At 40.3% G+C, this 24225-nt stretch overlaps 1 non-coding gene across 1 annotated transcript; it reads left to right on the top strand.

Moving 5' to 3' along the window:
• Positions 1-33: 33 nt before the first annotated feature.
• On the top strand, positions 34-137 carry LOC112133560 (U6 spliceosomal RNA). The gene has a single exon (XR_002915203.2). It is a non-coding gene; the product is annotated as a U6 spliceosomal RNA (small nuclear RNA).
• The last annotated feature ends 24088 nt before the right edge of the window (positions 138-24225 follow it).

The raw sequence follows: 24225 nt of genomic DNA on the forward strand, positions 1-24225 counted from the left end.
AATCATTAAATCTCACAGAAATTATTACAAGTAGTGCTGGCTTCGGCAGCACGTTTAGTAAAATTGGAATGATACAGAGATTAGCGTGGCCCCTGAACAAGGTGGACATGCAAATTTATGAAGTGTTCCATATTTTAAATTTAATTTTATGATAAAGAAAAACAGTGGAGGGCCGGGTGCAGTGGCTCACACCTGTAATCCCAGCACTTTGGGAGGCTGAGATGGGCGGATCATGAGGTCAGGAGATCGAGACCATCCTGGCTAACACAGTGAAACCCCGTCTCTACTAAAAATACAAAAAATTAGCCAGGCATGGTGGCCGACGCCTGTAGTCCCAGCTACTCGGGAGGCTGAAGCAGGAGAATGGCGTGAACCAAGGGGGCGGAGCTTGCAGTAAGCCAAGATGGCGCCATTGCACCCCAGCCCGGGCAACACAGCGAGACTCTGTCTCAAAAAAAAGAAAAAGGAAAAGAAAATCATCGGAAGGATCTGGCAAGATGTCTGAATAGGAATGCTCTGGCCTGCCAGCGAGACCAATGCAGAAGGCAGGTGATTTCTGCATTTCCAACTGAGGTACCCCGTTCATCTCACTAGGTCTGGTTAGGCAGGGGGTGCAGCCCATGGAAGGCAAGCAGAAGCAGGGTGGGGTGCTGCCTCACCCAGGAAGTGCAAGGAGTGGAGGCCTCCCTCCACCAGCCAAGGGAAGCTGTGAGGGACTGCACTATCTGGCCCAGACACTATGCGTTTACTGGGTGGCTGTTTGGGCAGACACTGAGCTAGCTGCAGGAGTTTTTTTTTCATACCCTAGTGGTGCCTGGAACCACAGCAAGACAGAACTGTTCACCCCCTGGAAAGGGGGCTGAAGCTAGGGAGCCAAGTGGGCTCACTCAGCAGGTCCCACTCCCACGGAGCCCAGCAAGCTAAGAGCCACTGGCTTGAAATTCCTGCTGCCAGCACAGCAGTCTGGAGCTGACCTGGAGCTTGGTTGAGGGAGGGGCATCTGTCATTACTGAGGCTTGAATAGGTGGTTTTCCCCTGACAGTGCTAAGGAGGCCTGGAAGTTCGGACTGGGCAGAACTCAACACAGCACGGCAAAGAGGCTGTGGCCAGACTGCCTCTCTAGATTCCTCCTCACTGGGCAGGGCATCTCTGAAAGAAAGGCAGCAGCCCCAGTCAGGGGCTTATAGATAAAACTCCCAACTCCCTTGGACAGAGCACATGGGGGAAGGGGTGGCTGTGGGTGCAGTTTCAGTGGACTTAAATGTTCCTGCCTGCTGGCTCTGGAGAGAGCAGCAGATGCTGACAAGGAAGGTTCTCCCAGCACAGCACTCGAGCTCTGCTAAGGGACAGACTGCCTCCTCAAGTGGGTCCCTGACCCCTGTGCCACCTGATGGGGAGAGACCTCCCAACAGGGGTTGACAGACGCCTCATACAGGAGAGCTCTGGTTGGCATCAGGCCGGTGCCCCTCTAAGATGAAGCTTCCAGAGGAAGGAGCAGGCAGCAATCTTTGCTGTTCTGCAGCCTCCACTGGTGATACCCAGGCAAATAGGGTCTGGAGTGGACCTCCAGAAAACTGCAGCAGACCTGCAGAAAAGGGGTCTGACTGTTAGAAGAAAAACTAACAAACAGAAAGCAGTAACATCAACATCAACAAAAGGATCCCCACACAAAAACCCCAACCAAAGGTCATCAGACTCAAAGATCAAAGGTAGATAAATCCACAAAGATGAGGAAAAACCAGCTTAAAAATGCTGGAAATTTCAAAAATCGGAATGCCTCTTCCCCAAATGATCATAACTCCTCTCTAGTAAGGGCACAAAACTGGAAGAAAATGAGTTTGAAAGAATTGACAAATTGACAGAAGTAGACTTCAGAATATGGGTAATAACAAACCCCTCTGAGGTAAAGGAGCATGTTCTAACCAAATGCAATGAAGCTAAGAACGTTGACAAAAGGTTATAGGAATGGCTAACTAGGATAACCAGTTTAGAGAAGAACATAAATGACCTGATGGAGCTGAAAAAGACAGCACGAGAACTTCGTGAAGCATACACAAGTATCAATAGCCAAATCAATCAAGAGGAAGAAAGGATATGAGAGACTGAAGAACAACTTACTGAAATAGGGCATGAAGACAAGATTAGAGAAAAAGAATGAAAAGGAACAAATAAAGCCTCCAAGAAATATGGGAGTATGTGAAAAGACCAAACCTATGATTGATCAGGATCCCTGAAAGTGATGGGGAGAATGGAACCAAGTTGGAAAACACACTTCAGAATATTACCCAGGAGAACTTCCCCAACCTAGCAAGACAGGCCAACACTCAAATTCAGGAAATACAGAGAACATCACTAAGATACTCCTAGAGAAGAGCAACCCCAAGACACATAATCGTCAGATTCACCAAGGTTGAAATGAAGGAAAAAATGTTAAGGTCAGCCAGAGAGAAGGGTCAGGTTACCTACAAAGGGAAGCCCATCAGACGAACAGTGGATCTCTCTGCAGAAACCCTACAAGCCAGAAGAGAGTGAGGGCCAATATTCAACATTCTTAAAAAAATTTTCAACCCAGAATTCCATATCCAGCCAAACTAAGCTTCATAAATGAGGGAGAAATATAGTCCTTTACAGACAAGCAAATGCTGAGGGATTTTGTCACCACCAATCCTGCCCTACAAGAGCTCCTGAAGGAAGCACTAAATATGGAAAGGAACAACTGGTACCAGCCACTGCAAAAACACACCAGAATATAAAGACCAACAACACTATGAAGGAACTGCATCAAGGAATGTGCAAAATAACCAGCAAGCTTCATGATGACAGGATCAAATTTACACATAACAATATTAACCTTAAATGTAAATGGGCTAACTGCCCCAATTAAAAGACACAGACTGGCAAATTGGATAAAGAGTCAGGACCCATTGGTGTGCTGTATTCAGGAGACCCATCTCACATGCAAAGACACACATCAGCTCAAAATAAAGGGATGGAGGAATATTTACCAAGCAAATGGAAAGCAAAAAGAGCAGGGGTTGCAATCCTAGTCTCTGATAAAACAGACTTTAAAGCAACAAAGACAAAGGAGGGCATTAAATAATGGTAAAGGGATCAATGCAATAAGAAGAGCTAACTATCCTAAATATATATGCACCTAATACAGGAGCACTCAGATTCATAAAAGAAGTTCTTAGAGACATACAAAGTGACTTAGGCTCCCACACAATAACAGTGGGAGACTTTAACATCCCACTGTCAATATTAGATCAATGAGACAGAAAATTAACAAGGATATTCAGGACTTGAACTCAGCTCTGGACCAAACAGACCTAATAGACATCTACCGAACTCTCCACCCCAAATCAGCAGAATATACATTCTTCTCAGTACCACATAGCACTTATTCTAAAATCGGCCACATAATTGGAAGTAAAACACTCCTCAGCAAATGCAAAATAACAGAAATCATAACAGTCTCTCAGACCACAGTGCAGTCAAATTAGAACTCAGGATTAAGAAACTCATTCAAAACCACACAATTACATGGAAACTGAACAAGCTGCTCCTGAATGACTACTGGATAAATAACAAAATTAAGGCAGAAATAAAAAAGTTATTTGAAACCAATGAGAACAGAGATGCAACATACCAGAATCTCTGGGACACAGCTAAAGCAGTGTTAAGAGAAAAATTTATAGCACTAAATGCCCACAGCAGAAAGTGGAAAAGATGTAAAGTTGACACCCTAACATCACAATTAAAAGAACTAGAGAAACAAGAGCAAACAAATTTAAAAGCTAGCACAAGACAAGAAATAATTAATATCAGAGCAGAACTGAAGGAGATAGAGACACAAAAAACCCTTCAAAACATCAATGAATCCAGGAGTTGGTTTTGTGAAAAGATTAATAGACCACTAGCTAGACTAATATAGAAGAAAAGAGAGAAGAATCAAATAGACACAATAAAAAATGACAAAGGGGATATCACCACTGATCCCACAGAAATACAAACTACCATCCGAGAATACTATAAACACCTCTATGCAAATAAACTAGAAAATCTAGAAGAAATGGATAAATTTCTGGACACATACACCCTCCCAACACTAAACCAGGAAGAAATCGAATCCCTCAATAGACCAATAACAAATTCTGAAATTGAGGCAGTAATTAATAGCCTACTAACAACAACAAAAAGCCCAGGACCAGACAGATTCACAGACCAATTCTACCAGAGATACAAAGAGGAGCTGGTACCATTCCTTCTGAAACTATTCCAAACAATAGAAAAAGAGGGAATCCTCCCTAACTCATTTTATGAGGCCAGCATCATCCTGATTCCAAAACCTGGCAAACACACAATAAAAAAGGAAAATTTCAGGTCAATATGCCTGATGAACATCTATGCGAAAATCCTCACAAAAATGGGCAAACAGAATCCAGCAGCACATCAAAAAGCTTATCCACCATGATCAGGTGGGCTTCATCTCTGGAATGCAAGCCTGGTTCAACATATGCAAATCAATAAACATAATTAATACATAAAGAGAACAAATGACAAAAACTACATGATTAGCTCAATAGATGCAGAAAAGGTCTTCAATAAAATTCAATGCCCCTTCATGCTAAAAACTCTCAATAAATTAGGTATTGATGGAAAGTATCTCAAAATAATAACATCTATTTATGACAAACCTACAGCCAGAATCATACTGAATGGGCAAAAACTGGAAGCATTCCCTTTGAAAACTGGCACAAGACAAGGATGCCCTCTCTCACCACTCCTATTCAACACAGTAATGGAAGTTCTGGCCAGGGCAATCAGGCAAGAGAAAGAAATAAAGGGTATTCAGATAGGAAGACAGGAAATCAAATTGTCTCTGTTTGCAGATGACATTATTGTATATTTAGAAAACCCCATCGTCTCAGCCCAAAATCTCCTTAAGCTAATAAGCAACTTCAGCGAAGTCTCAGGATACAAAATCAGTATGCAAAAACCACCAGCATTCCAAATCAATAAATGTAATCCATCACATAAACAGAATCAATAACAAATCCACATGATTATCTCAACAGATGCAGAAAAGGCCTTTGACAAAATTCAACACCCTTCATGCTAAAAACTCTCAATAAACTTGGTATCAATGGCACGTATCTCAAAACAATAACAGCTATTTATGAAAAACCCACAGCCAATATCATATTGAATGGGCAAAAACTGAAAGCATTCCCTTTGAAAACCAGCACAAGACAAGGATGCCCTCTCTCACCACTCCTATTCAACACAGTATTGGAAGTTCTGGCCAGGGCAATCAGGCAAGAGCAAGAAATAAAAGGTATTCAAATAGGAAAAGAGGAAGTCAAATAGTCTCTATTTGCAGATGACATGACTTTATATTTAGAAAACCCCATTGTCTCAGCCCCAAATTTCCTTAAGCTGATAAGCAAGTTCAGCAAAGTTTCAGGGTACAGAATCAATGTGCAAAAATCACAAGCATTCCTATACACCAATAACAGACAAACGGAGAGCCAAATTATGAGTGAACTCCCATTCACAATTGCTACAAAGAGAATAAAATACCTAGGAATCCAACTTACAAGGGATGTGAAGGACCTCTTCAAGGACAACTACAAACCATTGCTCAAGGAAATGAGAGGACACAAACAAATGGAAAAACAATCCATGCTCATGGATAGGAAGAATCAATATTGTGAAAATGGCCATACCATTCAAAGTAATTTATAGATTCAATGCTATCCCCATCAAGCTACCACTGACTTTCTTTACAGAATTGGAAACAACTACTTTAACTCCATATGGAACCAAAAAAGAGCCCGCATAGCCAAGACAATCCTGGGCAAGAACAAAGCTGGAGGTATCATGCTACCTGACTTCAAACAATACTACAAGGCTAGCTACAGTAACAAAAACAGCATGGTACTGGTACCAAAACAGATACTTAGGCCAATGGAACAGAACAGAGAGGCCTCAGAAATAACACCACACATCTACAACCAACTGATCTTTGACAAACCTGACACAAACAAGCAATGGGGAAAATATTCCCTGTTTAATAAATGATGGGAAAACTGGCTAGCCATATGCAGAAGCCTGAAATTGGACCCCTTCCTCACAACTTATACAAAAATTAACTCAAGGTGGATCAAAGACTTAAACGTAAGACCTAGGTCCATAAAAATCCTAGAAGAAAACCTGGGCAATACCATTCAGGATGTAGGCATGGGCAAAGACTTTATCTCTAAAGCACCAAAAGCAATGGCAACAAAAACCGAAATTAGAATTTCTCTGATGACCAGTGATGATGAGCATTTGTTCATGTGTCCGTTGGCTGCATAAATGTCTTCTTTTGAGAAGTGTCTGTTCATATCCTTTGCCCACTTTTTGATGGGGTTGTTTGTTTTCTTCTTGTAAATTTATTTAAGTTCTTTGTAGATTCTGGATATTAGCCCTTTGTCAGATGGATAGATTGCAAAATTTTTCTCCCATTCTGTAGGTTGCCTGATCACTCTGATGGTAATTTCTTTTGCTGTGCAGAAGCTCTTTAGTTTAATTAGATCCCATATGTCAATTTTGGCTTTTGCTGCCCTTGCTTTTGGTGTTTTAGTCATCAAGTCTTTGCCCATGCCTATGTCCTGAATGATATTGCTTAGGTTTTCTTCTAGGGTTTTTATGGTTTTAGGTCTAAAATTTAAGTCTTTAATCCATCATGAACTAATTTTTGTATAAGGTGTAAGGCAGGGATCCAGGTTCAGCTTTCTACATATGGCTATCCAGTTTTCCCAACACCATTTATTAAATAGGGAATCCTTTCCCCATTGCTTGTTTGTGTCAGGTCTGTCAAAGATCAGATGGCTGTAGATGTGAGGTGTTATTTCTGAGGTCTCTGTTCTGTTCCATTGGTCTATATATCTGTTTTGGTACCAGTACCATGCTGTTTTTGTTACTGTAGCCTTGCAGTATAATTTGAAGTCAGGTAGCGTGATGCCTCCAGCTTTGTTCATTTTGCTTAGGATTGTCTTGGCTATGCAGGCTCTTTCTTTGGTTCCATATGAACTTTAAAGTAGCTGTTTCCAATTCTGTGAAGAAAGTCATTGGATACCATCTCAGGCTGATTAGAATGGTGATCATTAAAAGTCAGGAAACAACAGATGCTAAAGAGGATGTGGAGAAATAGGAATGCTTTTACACTGTTGGTGGGAGTGTAAATTTGTTCAACCATTGTGGAAGACAGTGTGGTGATTCCTCAAGGATCTAGAACTAGAAATACCATTTGACTCAGTGATCCCATTACTGGGTATATACCCAAAGAATTATAAATCATGCTAGTATAAAGACACATGCACATGTATGTTTATTGTGGCACTATTCACAATAGCAAAGACTTGGAACCCACCCAAATGTCCATCAATGATAGGCTGGATTAAGAAAATGTGCCACATATACACCATGGAATACTATGCAGCCATAAAAAAGGATGAGTTCATGTCCTTTGCAGGGACATGGATGAAGCTGGAAACCACAATTCTCAGCAAACTATCACAAGGACGGAAAATCAAACACCACATATTCTCACTCATAGGTGGGAATTGAACAATGAGAACACCTGGACACAGGGTGGGGAACATCACACACTGGGGCCTGTCAGGGGGTAGGGAGCTGGGGGAGGGATGGCATTAGGAGAAATACCTAATGTAAATGATGAGTTGTTGGGTGCAGCAAACCACCATGGCACACGTATACCTATGTAACAAACCTGCACATTGTGCACATGTACTGTAGAACTTAAAATACAATTAAAAAAACAAAAAAACAAAATTGACAAATGGGATCTAATTAAACTAAAGAGCTTCTGCACAGCAAAAGAAACTATCATCAGAGTTACCTACAGAATGGGAGAAAAATTTTGCAATCCATCCATCTGACAAAGGGCTTATACCCAGAATCTACAAAGAACTTAAACAAATTTACAAGAAAAAACAAACAACCCCATCAAAAAGTGGGCAAAGTATATGAACAGACACTTCTGAAAAGAAGACTTTAATGCAGCCAACAGACATATGAAAAAATGCTCATCATCGCTGGTCATTAGAGAAATGCATATCAAAAACAACAATGAGATACTATCTCAGGCCAGTTAGAATGGCGATCATTAAAAAGTCAGGAAAAACAGACGCTGGATAGGATGTGGAGAAATAGAAATGTTTTTACATTGTTGGTGGGAGTATAAATTAGTTCAACCATTGTGGAAGACAGTGTGGTGATTCCTCAAGGATCTAGAACCAGAAATACCATTTGACTCAGCAATCCCATTACTGGGTATACACCCAAATAATTATAAATCATTCTACTATAAAGACACATGCACACGTATGTTTATTGCGGCACAATTCACAATAGCAAAGACATGGAACCAACCCAAATATCCATCAATAATAGACTGGATAAAGAAAATGTGCCACATATACACCATGGAATACTATGCAGCCATAAAAAAGGATGAGTTCATGTTCTTTGCAGGGAATGGATGAAGCTGGAAACCATCATTCTCAGCACACTGTCAGAAGAACAGAAAACCAAACACTGCATTTTCTCACTCATAAGTGGGAGTTGAACAATGAGAACACAAGGACATAGGGAGGGGAGCATCACACACCAGGGCCTGTCAGGAGGTGGGGGGCTAGGGGAGGGATGACATTAGGATTAATACTTAATGAAGGTGACGGGTTGATGGGTGCAGCAAACCACCATGGCATGTGTATACCTATGTAACAAAACTGCACATTCTGCCCATGTAGCCCAGAACTTAAAGTATAATAAAAAAAAATCACCAGCATTCCTATACACAAAAAATAAACAAGCAGAGAACCAAATCATGAGTGAACTCTCATTCACAATTGCTACAAAGAAAATAAAATACCTAGGAATACAACTTACAAGGGACATGAAGGAACTCTTCAGGGAGAACTACAAACCACTGCTCAAGGAAATACGAGAGGACAAAAACAAATGGAAAAAACATTCCATGCTCATGGATAGGAAGAATCAATATCATGAAACGGCCATACTGCCCAAAGTAATTTATAGATTCAATGCTACTCCCATCAAGCTACCATTAACTTTCCTCATAGAACTAGAAAAAACTACTTTAAATTTCGTATGGAACCTAAAAAGAGCCTGTATGGCCAAGGCAATCCTAAGCAAAAAGAACAAAGTTGGCAGCATCATGCTACTTGACTACAAGGCTACAGTAACAAAAACAGCATGGTACTGGTACCAAAACAGATACATAGACCAATGGAACAGAACAGATGCCCCAGAAAAAACACCACACATCTACAACCATCTGATCTTTGACGACGCTGAGAAAAACAAGCAAGAGGGAAAGGATTCCCTATTTAATAAATGGTTCTGGGAAAACTGGCTAGCCATATGCAGAAAACAAAAACTGGACCCCTTGCTTACATCTTATACAAAAATTAACTCAAGATGGATTAAAGACTTAAACGTAAAACCTAAAACCTTAAAAACCCTAGAAGAAAACCTAGGCAATATCATTCAGGACAGAGGCCTGGGCAAAGACTTTATGACTAAAACACCAAAAGCAATTACAACAAAAGCCAGAATTGACAAATGAGATCTAATAAAACTAAAGAACTTCTGCACAGCAAAAGAAACTATCATCAGAGTGAACAGGCAACTTACAGAATGGGAGAGAATTTTTGCAATCTATCCATCTGACAAAGAGCTAATATGCAGAATCTACAAGGAACTTAAACAAATTTGCAAGAAAAAAACAAACAACCCCATCAAAAAGTGGGCAAAAAGAAGACATTTATGCAGCCAACACACATATGAAAAAAAGCTCATCATCACTGGTCATTAGAGAAATGCAAATCAACACCACAATGCGATACCATCTCATGCCAGTTAGAATGGCGATCATTAAAAAGTCAGGAAACAACAGATTCTAAAGAGGGTGTGGAGAAATAGGAATGCTTTTACACTGTTGGTGGGAGTGTAAATTAATTCAACCATTGTGGAAGACAGTGTGGTGATTCCTCAAGGATCTAGAACCAGAAATACCATTTGACCCAGCAATCCCATTACTGGGTATATACCCAAAGGATTATAAATCATTCTACTATAAAGACACATGCATATATATGTTTACTGCAGCACTATTTACAATAACAAAGACTTGGAACCAACCCAAATGCCCATGAATGATAGACTGAATAAAGAAAATGTGGCACATATACACCATGGAATACTATGCAGCCATAAAAAGGAATGAATTCATGTCCTTTGCAGGGACATGGATGAAGCTGGAAACCATCATCCTCAGCAAACTAACACAGGAACCAAACACTGTATGTTCTCACTCATAAGTGGGAGTTGAACAATGAGAACACATGGACAGAGGGAGGGGAACATCACACACCAGGGCCTTTCAGGGGGTGGAGGGGGAAAGGGGAGGGAGAGCATTAGGGCAAATATCTAATGCATGCGGGGCTTAAAACCTAGATGATGGGTTGACAGGTGCAGCAAACCACCATGGCACACGTATACTTATGTAACAAACCTGCATGTTCAACACATGTATCCAAGAACTTAAAGTAAAATTGTTTTTAAAAAAGTTTTTAAAAATTATTCCAAGTAAAAAGAGACAGACTCCCTCCCAAGATATTGTCTGACTCAATTTACGTTAAAACTCTAGAAAATACAAACTAGTTTATAGTGACATAGAGCAAATCAGTAGTTGCTTGAAGGGGAGATTAGTGTAGGAGGGATTACAAACAGGCAAAAGGATGATGTGGGGCATGATGGATATGTTTACTATTTTGTTAGTGGATGGTTCATGGACATCAGTTAAATACTTTATATGTATGCAGCTTATTTTATCTCAGTTATTCTCCTGTTTTAAAAATAAATTATTAAACACTAACAACAACTGAAGGGAGATCTGGTTGATCATTGTGATTGGTATTAGCTAAACACTGTCCTTTCAGTGCTACGATTATATCTTTGTTTTAATAGACTTCATTTTTTAGAGTAGTTTAAGATTCACAGAAAAACTGAGCAGAAAGTACAGAGTTCTCATATACTCCTTGCCCCCACATGTATACCTCCCTCACCATCAACATCCTGTACCACAATGTAACAAATGTAACATTTGTCACAATCAGCGAGCCTATATGTACACATTACTATCACTCAAAGTCCACTGTTTGCATTACACTCTTGGTGCTGTACATTGTATGGATTTCGACAAATGCATAATGATGTGTATCTGCCATTATCGTATTATATAGAGTACTTTCATTGCCCTAAAAATCTTCTGTGCTCTGCCTATTCATCTGTCCATCACCATGAATCTCTGGCAACCTCTGATCTTTCTACTGTCACCAAAGTTTTGCTTTTTCCAGAATATCACAGTGTTGGAATCATAGAATATGTAGCCTTTTCAGATTGGCTTCTTTCACTTGGTAATATGAACATTCACTTTTTAACCATAGTACTGTATCTGATATACAGCTGTATATGTATTTATTTTATTTCGAGTCCATGTTTGTGAGCCCCTGATTAGCTGAGTGTAGACATTCTCAAGAGGGGGAAAGGGATGTGGACTTTTGTGTAGCATCTCAGGAAGACACTAGGTGGGAAGAGGTGATCAACCCATCAGTCCTCAGCCCCAGGGAGTGATGTAGTGAAAATTCACAGGGTTTTACAAGAAGAAAACCCTGTGAATGGTTTTCCTGTTATTGGACAATGGGGAGATCTCCCCATAACTGCAAGAAAATGTCTAATTGCAGCTATAGATAGAATACTACTCAGTAATAAAAAGGAGCAAACTCTCCATACATACGACAGTCTGGATGAATTTTACGGACATTTTATTGAGTGAAAAAAGTCAGTCTCAAAAGGTTACATAATGTGTGATTCCAAAATGATAAAACTACCGAGATGGAGGAAACATAAGTGATTGCCAGGGATTAGTGAAGCGGATGGAGGGTTTGACCATAATGGTACAGCATGACGGAGTTCTTACATGGTGATGGAGCAGCATCTTGATTATGATGGTGGTTTTATGAATCTATACATGTAATAAAATTGTGAAAAACTACAGACATACATATATTATAATGAGCACATACATGAACTAGTAAAATATGAATTAGGCCTGTAATCCAGTTAATTGTATCAATGTCAATTTCCCAGTTTTGGTCTTGTTCCATAGCTATGTCTGATATTACCATTGGAGAAAGCTTACTTGGAGGTACTCAAGACTCTGTATTATTTTTGCAACTTCCAGTGAGTCTAAAATTGTTTTAAAATAAAAACTATCATTTAAAAAGCAGCTTTAAGTGTACAATTATCTCAAAATGAAAAGTTTAATGAAAAACTTGATTCATCAGTGTCTCAGTTCATTATAATGGCAGTGGAAATCAGGAAATGTGAAACAGTTTCAGAGATTCAACTAGTGTTAGCACACGTCAAATAGTAATGAAACAAGGCTTTTAAAAAATCCCTAACTTCCAATATCAGAGCAATTATCTTTAATCATAACTGAAGGATGTCATTCACTGTGCCACCCAAAGTAAACAAGGACGAAAATTATGAATAAGAAACAGTAAGTGAAAAAGTTAATATTACATAACATGGTAGTCAAAATAGAACCAATGAGTGCCAATATAATGAACCTCTCCCCTCAAAAATCCCCAACCTCCATGTTGCTTTTCATAACAAAAGTGAATAAAACAAATCAAAGCAGCTATATACAGGAACACAGGTCCTGGTGGCTGTTACTGAGACCCAGGATTGTGTCAGAGTCAAATCTCTGTAGAAATTAGCTATTGGAGGCTCTAAGGACCCTGCCTCCTGGGGTCTTCCTCTGAGTTTTCCCCTTAGGGTAGTGGGTAGGGAGCTGTGTTGTAGGTCCCAAATCAGGAGTTAGGCCCAAGAGCGATATCAGCAAGATGGCAGAATAGGAAGTCCCATGCTTCACTTCTCCCCCAACATAAAGTTCAACTAGAAACCATCCACAGACAAGAACACCTCTGTGAAAACTCCAAAACTTGGGAATGAGCTTGAGACAACTATGTGGACCATAGAGCCAAATAAAAACCACATTAGGCGGGTAAGAGATATGGTCTCGCTTTGACCACTTTGCTCCTTCCCCTCCCCCAACTCCACACAGTACCACACAGAGAAGATTCACTTTGATGCGTAATTTCTACAGTGAGAAGAGGGCCAGAGGTGTACATCCAGCTTCCCTAGCATTCTAAAATGCTTCCCAGGAGGCCTACCACCCTCATGGGGAACACCGAAAGTATGGGCAAGACTAGACTGTCATGGGCCAGATGGAAACAAAGAAGTGAAGCAGAGGTCACAGAGGACACAGTGGTGTCCAGTCAGAAGTGCCAGCCAATGGCAGAGTCTACCCACAAACCTCAGCTAGTTTCTCCCAGAAATTGTTCAAACTGGCTTGAGTACCTAGAGGACCAGCCTCACAGCCCATGCCAAGGCCTTACTCGGCCATGAAAATTTCCACCACAGTGCGTTTAGGCAAAGCACAAGGGCCACATGTACTTGATATGAGTGGCCAAACAGACACTTGACCCAGCTACAAAGCCCACCCAAGGCTCTGCCCAAGCAGGGAGATACCTGCCACCACACATTTTTACAGAGCACAGGGGCTGGACCTTCCCAACACAGGAGACCACACAGCAGTTTGAACCAACCCCAGAGCTCACCCCAAACCTGGAGAGCAAGCCCATATCATGCATGTTTACAGAGCACAGCCTCTAGTCTAGTTCATCCTGAGCAGCATTCTGCCTTGCCTTTGGGGAGCAAGCCCATATCATGCGTATTTACTGAGCACAGCCTCTAGTCTAGTTCATCCTGAGCAGCATTCTGCCTTGCCTTTGGGGAGCAAGCCCATATCATGCATATTTACTGAGCACAGCCTCTAGTCTAGTTCATCCTGAGCAGCATTCTGCCTTGCCTTTGGGTCCATCCTGCAGTCCTGTCCAACTGCAGAACTCAAATAGCAAAACTGCTTGGCCAGGGAATATATGCTGTGACCTGGCCTAATTAGTGGTAACTGCAGTGCCCAGTCAGCAGTTCCACATGATTGCAGAGCCCAGCCAGTGGTCTCGCTGGACAGTAGAGCCCAGCCAGCTGCCCCACTTGACCTCAGATAAAAGGCATCAGCCCACCCAACTAGAGAACTCAACAGCAAGCTCTACCTGCCCGTGGTCACTACCAGCTGGCCCATCCAGAATCACAGGCTAAACTAAACAGTGAATGTTAATTCCTGTGAATGAACACCTGTAAAGGCTGGAAGAGGTGGCAGTCTCCTCAAATGTACAGATGCCAACACGGGGACATAAGGATTAGAAACAGGGAAGCATGAACTATAAAGGAATGTAGATTTATGTAATGACTAGCAAAAAAAAAATCAGGATAATTCTCTTAAAGAATTTCAATGAACTATAAGAATATACAGATAAAAAAATTAAATGAAATTTGGAAAAAAATAGATCAATAAACCAAGAAGTATGACCAAGAAAGAGAAATAATTTTTTAGAAACCAAATATAAATCCTAGAGATCAAGAATACAATGATTAAACCAAAAAAAGTCAACAGAAAACTTCAACAGCAGACTCAATCAGGGCAAATAAAGAACTGATAAGCTCAAAGACAGAAATTTTAAAAATTATCCAGTCAGAAGAGCAAAAAGAAAAAGAATAAAAATGAAGAAAGACTACAAGAGTTATGGAATACCATCAAGAGAACTAATTTTTGCATAATAGGAGTTGCAGAAGAAAAGAAATAAAAAAGATGAGAAAAAATGTTACGAGAAATAATGGCTAAAAATGTCCCAAATCTGGGAAGAGATACCAACATTCAGGTACAGGAAGCTCAGAGGTCCCCAATCAAATTTAAACTGAAGAAGAGTTCACCAAGACACATAATAGTCAAACTACCAAAAAGCAAAGGAAAAACTGAAAGCAAAGAGATTAGAAACATATCACATACAAGGAAATATCAATACAGCCATCAGCAGATCTCTCAGCAGAAACACTGCTAAGGAGAGAGTGGGATGATACATTCAAAATGAAGAAAAAATAACCAAGAATACTTTACCCAGCAAAGTTGTCCTTTAGAAATAAGGGAGTGGCCTTTCGTTTCAGCGTAAAGCACTCTCTTTCCTGTAAGTCAGGCATAGTAGTGATAAATTCTCTTAGCTTTTGTTTGTCTGGGAAATATTTTATTTCTCCCTCATTTCTAAAGGACAACTTTGCTGGGTAAAGTAGTCTTGGTTATTTTTCTTCACTTTGAATGTATCATCACACTCTCTCCTAAGGCATAGTAATGATGAATTCTCTTAGCTTTTGTTTGTCTGGGAAAGATTTTATTTCTCTCTCATTTCTAAAGGACAACTTTTCTGGGTAAAGTATTCTTGGTTATTTTTCTTCACTTTGAATGTATCATCCCGAATTCATCACTACTATGCCTGACTTACAGGAAAGAGAGCGCTTTACACTGAAATGAAAGGCCACTGATGAATACCATAAAACACATGAAAGCACAAAACAATGGTACAAGTAACCGAGTCATATTCAGAAAACTCTAGGACTAGAAAGGTGGTGTTAAAGCAATTTTATCTCTAGTATGATGGTTAAGAGACAAAACTATTAAAAAATAAATTGTTAAGGAATACAAATTACAAGATCACATAAATTCTGATATCAAAAGATAAAATGTGTGTGTGTAGGGGACAAAAATGTACAACTGTTAGATATTTTAGTTAAACCTCATGATAACCACAAAGCAAAAACACATAGTAGATGCACAAAACAAAACATAAATAGGATTCAGAGAATACCACTACAAAAGAACTATAAAACTACAAAGGGAGACTAAAAAAGAAAGAAAGAAAAAAAGGATCTACAAAACAAAAAGAAAAATTACAAAATGGTAACAGTAAATACTTAACAGTATTTACTTTGAATGAAAATGAATTAAATTCTCTATTCAAAAAAAAATGGCTGAATGAATTTTTTTAAAAAGACCCAACTATATACTGTGCTATAGTTTAAATGTCCCTGCCAAAATTCATGTTGAAACTTAATTGCCATTGTAACACTGTTAAGTGATGGGACTTTTAAGAAGTGATTAAGTCATAAGGACTCTCTGGCCTCATGAATAGATTAATGCTGCTATTTTTAAAAATTTATAATTGCCTTGTCTTATGGTTCTGAGATTAATGCTATTATCACAGGAGTGGATCAGTAATCACAGCAGTGAGTTCCTGATAAAAAGGATGAGTTCAAAAGATGGTTTGCTAGAGGACCCTAATGCCTGTACTCCCCACACCAAAAAAAAAAAAAACAGGACCCAAATGATGAATAAATAACTACATTTGCACTGTAGTGTATAAGGGAGAATGCTGGAGTACAGCAGGGAAAAGACAGGAAACGTATGATGTAACTAGACCGTTTGGAAGGGCTGCATAGAAGAGAAATGAAGACACTCAGCCTCTGCTACACTGTCTTCCCAGCCAGGATTAACTCAAACAAAAAGGCACTGCCCCCAGCAGGAAAAAGGTAACCAGGAGGCCCCCAGGAATCCCCACTGATATCACAGATACCTGCAATCTTTGCTGCTAGAGAATCCTGCAGTGTCCACAGGCCCTGAGCCCTGTTGGGGGAGCTGCCTGGCATCCCTGCAACTGCACTACCCCAGAGAAGGAACCCACATTGTAGCCCACTCTCTAACACATTACCAAAGCTGCAGCTGTATGGCACCATCTTGATACTGGATCCACAGCTACAGTGCATCCTGCTGCAGGAGCCAGTAACCACTGTACCTTTTCATCCCTGAGGGTATGCAGCCGTTACATCATGTTTACACATAGTACTGCACCATTCCCCAGCCAAGCTTCTACGGTTACTACTTCCTCAAAATAAGCAACCGAGGAGATGCCCCCCCTTCTGCATCCTAATGACTGCAGAGCCCCAACTTCAGCCCTTCAGAACCTAGGCCCAGCAGCGCAGCACCAGAATCCACATGACACTCTGCCTGTAAAAGAAGAGACAATCCTGCCCAGCAAAGAAGCTGAGTCTTTACCAGCTGTGTACACATTCAGCACACTCAATAGCCAGGTGAGCTGGTGAATCTGAGCCAGGAGGCCCTCATGTATCCTGGTGCAATCACCAGTCTGGTGCACCACTACTAGGGGGACCTCATCCTCAAACTGGCAAACTAGCTCCTGCATACCACCTGCATGGTCACCAACTGTGCACATCACTTCCAGGGGGACCCCACCCCAAGCCAGCAAATGGCATATAGATCCCCATATGCCACCAGCATGCTCACCAGCCAGACATGCCACTTCCAAGGGAGCCTGGCCCAGAGCCAGCAATTTCGTCCCCCATGCACTGCAGGCATACTCATCAGGCCAGTGTGCTACTCCCAGGGGAGCCCTGCTATGAGCCAGCAGACCTGTCAATGCATGCAGCCAGCATGTTCACCAGCCAGGCACACCACCCAGGGGAGCCCAGCTGTAAGCTGATGGACCTGTCAATGCCTGCAGCCGTGTGCTCATCAGTCAAGTGAACCACTCCCAAGAAAGCCCCACCCCAAGCCAGCAGATCAGCCCCTGTGCACCACTAGCACACTCACCAGCCAGGGTGTTGCTTCCAAGGGGTCCAAATCACAGGCAGGTTGGCCCCTGCACTTACTGGCGAGGCACACAACTCCAGGCGATCCCCATTCAGATCTGGCAGGCCAGCTGCACAAACTTCTGCAGCCTAGACCACCACAGCTGAAAAACTGCACAGAAGACTACTGCGCCCATTCAAAACCAAAGCCAATGAACCCTACCCAAATGACACTCTAAGACATATCTGCAGGCAAAACTTTCCCTGCAAAAGCCACTCCATAATATCAGAGGAGGCAACCATTGCACCAGATCCACAGGTATTAATGCAGGGACACAAGAAACATGAAAAAGGAAACATGAAGTCAACAAAAGAGGACAATAATTCTCTAGTAACTGACCCCAAAGAAATGGAAAGTTATGAATTGCCTGAAAAGGAATTCAAAATAATGATCTTAAGAAATGCAGTGAGAAGCAAGAGAATACAGATAGACAACAAAATGAAAAAATAAGCTATGACCTGAATAGTAAATTCAACAGAGATAGAAATCATAAAGAACCAAATAGAAATCTTGGAAATGAAGAATTCAATGACAAAAAAAAATGCAATTGAGAGCTTCACAACGGGCTATATCAAACAGAAGGAAGAATTTCTAAACTCAAAGACAGGTCTTTTTTTTTTTTATTATACTTTAAATTTTAGGGTACATGTGCACAATGTGCAGGTTTGTTACATATGTATACATGTGCCATGTTGGTGTGCTGCACCCAGTGAAGTAACCTAGTCAGAGGAATGAAAGAGGAAAAAAAATGAAAAAGAACAAAGAAAGCCTGCAGGACTTAAATGACTATTAAGCAAAGAAACTTCTGCATTATGAGAGTTCTACAGGAAGAAGAGATGGTGAAAGGCACAGAAAGCTTATTTAACAAAATAATAGCTGAAATCTGCCCAAGCCTTGGAAGAGATATGAACGACCAGATCCATAAATCTTAAAGGACCCTTTATAGATTCAATCCAAATGGATCATCTTTGAGGTATATTATATTCAAACTGTCAGAAATCGACAATGAAGACAGAGTTCTACAATCAGCAAGAAAAAAGTAACAAATTACATATAAGGCAAGCTACAATAGACTGTCAGTGCATTTCTTAGTAGAAATCTTGCAGAATAGGAGGGAAAGGGATGATTTATTCCAAGTGCTAAAAGAAAAATGTTAGCCAAGAATAATAGACCCAGCAGAGATATACCTCAGAAATAAAGTATTTCCCAGACAAGCAAAAGCAGAGAGAATTCATCATCACAAGACTGGCCTTACAAGAAACGTTTAAGAAAGTGCTTCATTGGCCAGGCACGATGGCTCACGCCTGTAATCCCAGCACTTTGGGAGGCCGAGGCGGGAGGATCACGAAGTCAGGAGATCGAGACCATCCTGGCTAACACGGTGAAACCCTGTCTCTACTAAAAATACAAAAAATTAGCCAGGCGTGGTGGCGGGCGCCTGTAGTTCCAGCTACTCGGGAGGCTGAGGCAGGAGAATGGCGTGAACCTGGGAGGCGGAGCTTGCAGTGAGCAGAGATCGCACCACTACACTCCAGCCTGGGCAACAGAGCAAGACTCTGTCTCAGAAAATAAATAAATAAAGTGCTTCATCTGGAAGTGAAAGGACAATAAATACTAACATGAAAACATATGAAGGTATAATCCTCACTGGTAGACATAAATTAATAATCAAATTCAGAATACTATATTACTGAAATGGAGGTATATAATCTTTCAGATCTCCAGTATAAAACATCAAAACGATCAGTGATAACTATAAATTGTTAAGGAACACACAGTATAGAAAGATCTAAATTGAAGCCACGAGATTATCAATTGTGAGAGAGGAAAAGTCTAGAGTATTTGTTTATGACAAAAGTTAAGTTGGTATCAGTTTAAAAGTCTATTAAAACTATAAGATTTTTATATAAGTCCCAGAGTAACCACAAAGAAAAAATTACAGCAGATACACAAATGAAAAGTAAAAGGAATCAAAGCTTATCACTACAGAAAACCAACAAATCACAAATGGAACTAATAAAAAGAAACAAAGGATCTATAAAACAATCAGAAATTAACAAAATGGCTGGGGCAAGTTCTTACCTATCAATAATAACCTTGAATATAAATGGATTAAATGCTTCAATTAAAAAATACAGAGTGGGCCGGGCGCTTTGGCTCAAGCCTGTAATCCTAGCACTTTGGGAGGCCGAGGCGGGCAGATCACAAGGTCAGGAGATTGAGACCATCCTGGCTAACACGGTGAAACCCTGACTCTACTAAAAATACCAAAAATTAGACAGGTGTGGTGGCGGGCGCCTGTAGTCCCAGCTACTCGGGAGGCTGAGGCAGGAGAATGGCGTGAACCCAGGAGGCAGAGGTTGCAGTGAGCCGAGATTGCGCCACTGCACTCCAGCCTGGGCGACAGAGCGAGACTCCGTCTCAAAAAAAAAAAAAAAAAAAAAAAAAAAAGATGTAGAGTGTCTAAAATAATTTTTTTAAAAAAGATCCAACTATATGCTGCCCACAAAAAACTCACATCACCTGTAAGGACACATATAAATGAAAAATGAAGGAATGGAAAATAATATTCCACATAAGTGGGAAACAAGAATAGGAGTAGCTAAGTTTATGTAAGATAAATTAGACTTCTGTAAAAAGAGACAAAGTCATTATATAATAATAAAGAGGTCAATTCAACAAGATATAACAATAGTAAATACATGTACACCCAACAGTGAAGCAAATAAGCAATTATTATTAAATTTTAAAAAAGATGGCAATAATACAGTACTACAATACAATAATAGTGAAACGGAAAAACTCCCCTTGTCCCCAAAGCAGGGCTTGTGGCTCACTCCTTCAGTGCCCCGCTGCTCACACCTCTAGGGGAGCATACAGACGGGCAGGCTGTGGGGCTCCGAACCCAGGCAGTGTCTAGGGGTGAATGCTTACAGCTCCGGAAGCCCCAGTGGACGTGTGTTAGAGGGTGTTCTTTCAGTTTTGCAGTCTATATAGGCAGCTTGTGTTAACCAGCTCAACTTGGAATGGGAAGGTTTTACCCTGGAGTCAGGCCACTCAGCATCCTGAGCTCGTTTCCAACTGCCCCAGCAAAACTCTGCATCGTTGTGCTTCTGCTGGTCACTGGCCTTCAGCGCCAGCCTCTCCAGAAGTCCAGCCCGCCTGTGTGTCTGCCCGCTGGGGTCTGGGGGGGTTTATAGGCACAGGATGGGGGCGTGTCAGGCCAGGGTGGTCTTGGGAAATGCAACATTTGGGCGGGAAATGCAACATTTGGGCGGGAAATGCAACATTTGGGCAGGAAACGCCTGTCCACACCTAGATCCTTGGGGGTGGAGCCCTAGCCTCGCCCTCCTCTACCCAGCGCTTCCGTATCATTTAAAGGGACCATGCTCTTCCCTTCCCAGAGCTTCCCTTCAGTCTCAACAGCAGGAGACTTCAGCATCACACTCAGCAATGGCCAGATCAACAGACAGGATATAAACAAAGAAACATCAGATTTAAACCACACACTAGACTAAATGAACCTATCAGACATTTATAGAACATGCTGCTCAAGGCCGGGCACGGTGGTGCATGCCTATAATCCCAGCACTTTGGGAGGCTGAGGCAGGCGGATCACTAGAGCCCAGGAGTTAGAGACAAACCTGGCCATCATGGCGAAATCCCGTCTCTACTAAAAATACAAAAATCAGTTGGGCATGGTGGCGCATGCCTGTAATCCCAGTTACTTGGGTGGCTGAGGCACGACAATCGCTTGAACTTGAAAGATGGAGGTTGCAGTGAGCCAAGATCGCACCACTGCACTCCACCATGGACGACAAAGCAAGATTCTGTCTCAAACAAACAAACGAAAAAGGACACTCAAAAGCTGCGGAATACACATCTGTCTCAATAGCACATGGAACATTCTCCTGAACAGATTATATGTTAGGCCACAAAACAAAGTTTTAACAAATTTAAGATCTAAATCATTTCCAGTATATTGTCTAACCACAATGGTATAAAACTAGAAATCAACATCAGGAGGAAATTTGTAAACTTTGTAAATACATAGAAATTAAATAGCATGCTCCTCAACAACCAATGGATCAATTAAAAAATTAAAAGAGAAAATTTAAACAGGTAAAATTGAAAACACAACATACGAAAACCTTCGAGATGCAGTTCTAACCAGTTCTAAGAGGGAAGTTTATAGCAACAAACACGTATATTAGCCATGTGTGGTGGCTCACGCCTATAATTGTAGCAGTTTGGGAGAGAGAGGCAGATGGATCACTTGGGGCCAGAAGTCTGAGACCAGCCCAGCCAACATGGAAAAACCCTATCTCTACTAAAAATACAAAAATTAGCTAGGCATGGTGGCACACGCCTGTAATCCCAGCTACCTGGGAGGCGGAGGCACAAGAATCCCTTGAACTTGGGAGGTGGAGCTTGCAGTGAGTTGAGATCCCGCCACTGCACTCCAGCCTGGGCAACAGAGTGAGACTCTGACTCAAACAAACAAACAAAAAATCTACATTAAAAAAAGAAGAAAGATCACAAATAAACAACCTAATATGCACCACAAGGAACTAGAAAAATAAGAACAAACTAAATCCGAAATTAGCAGCAGAAAAGAAATAATTGCTACTAGAGCAGAAATAAAAGAAATAGAGACCAAAAATACAAAAGATCAATGAAACAAAGGCTTAGTTTTTTTGAAAACATAAAGTCAACATACCTTTAGCAAGACAAACTACAAAAAAAAAGAAAGAAGGCTAAAATAAATAAAATCAGGGATGAAAAAGGAGACATTACAAGTGATACCACAGAAATACAAAGAATCATGACAGACAGTTATAAAAAATTGTATGCTAAAAATTGAATAACCTAGAAGAAATGGATAAATTCCTGAACACACAACCATCCAAGACAGAATAATGAAAAAACAGAAAATCTGAGTGGACCAATAATGAGTGAGGAAACTGAATCAGTAATAAAAAAAAACTTCCATCCAAAAAAAAAAAAAGCCCAAGACTAATGGTTTCATGGGTGAAACGTCTTTTTTTCACAGAAATAGAAAAAATATCCTAAAATGTATATGGAACCACAAAAGACAAAACCCAAGGCAACCTTGAGCAAATAGAACCAAGGTGAAGGCATCCCAATAATTGATTTCAAACTATATTACAAAATGATGGTAATTCACCATGGTCCTGGCATAAAGATAGACATGTAGACCAATGGAACGGAATAGAGACCCCAGAAATAAACCCATGATTTTATGGTCAATTTATTTTGGACAAAGATGCCAAGAACACATAGCAAAAAAACAACCAGTCCCTTTAATAAAGGCTATTAGGAAATCTGAATATCCACATGCCAAAAAAAAAAAATAATTAGACCCCTGTCTCACATCATATATCAAAATTAACTCCAAATGGGTTAAAGACTTAATTACAAGATCTGAAACTATAAAACTGCTAGAAGAAAACATAGAGGAAAACTCCACAACATTGGTCAGGGAAATGATATTTTGGGTATGACCTCAAAAGTATAGGATAACCAATTTAAAAGTGGGGAAAGGACTTGAATAAATGTTTCTCAAAAGAAGACATACAAATGGCCAAGTACATGAAAAAATGCTAAACCTCGTTAATCATCAGATAAATGCAAATTAAGACAACAATGAGATATCGCTTTATAGCTGTTTGAATGGTTATTTTCAAAGAAATGAAAGATAACAAGTGTTGGAGAGGATATAAAGTAAATGGAATTTTTCTACACTGTTGGTGGGGATACAAATTACTATAGCTATTATTAAAAACAGTATAGAAATTCCTCAAAAAACTAAAAATAGGATTACCGTATGATCCAGCAATCAAGGAAATCAGTGTATTGAGGAGATAGCTGTAATTGTGTTTATTGCAGCATTATTCACAATAACCAAAATATGGAATCAACCCAAGTGTCCATCAACAGATAAACTGATCAAGAAAATATGGCATATATATATATTATATATATAATGGAATATTATTCAGCCATAAAAAGAAAGAAATTCTATCATTTGAAACAACTGGATGAACCTGGAGGGAAATTGTGCTACATGAAATAAGCCAGGCACTAGAAGGACAAACATTGCATGGCCTCATTCACATGTGGAATCTAAAACAGTTTAACTCACAGAAGCAGAGAGTAGAATATAGTGGTTACTAGGAACTGGGTGGGGGATGATGGGGGAGATGTGGGGTCTCAGAATACAAAATTTCAGTTAGAAGGAATATGTTCAAGGGGTCTATTGTACATAATGGTATTTGCAGTTAATAACAATATATTATATATTTGAAAATTGCTAAAAGAGGAGTTTTTAAGTGTTCTCATCATAAAAAAATAAATATTTGAGATGACAGATATATTAATTAGCTTGATTTAATCATCCCATATTGTCTATGTATATTCCTATGCAAAATATATGCAATGATTCTAGG

Source organism: Pongo abelii, chromosome 4 (genome assembly GCF_028885655.2).
Source record: "Pongo abelii isolate AG06213 chromosome 4, NHGRI_mPonAbe1-v2.0_pri, whole genome shotgun sequence".
In the NCBI taxonomy this organism is placed as follows: Eukaryota; Metazoa; Chordata; class Mammalia; order Primates; family Hominidae; genus Pongo; species Pongo abelii.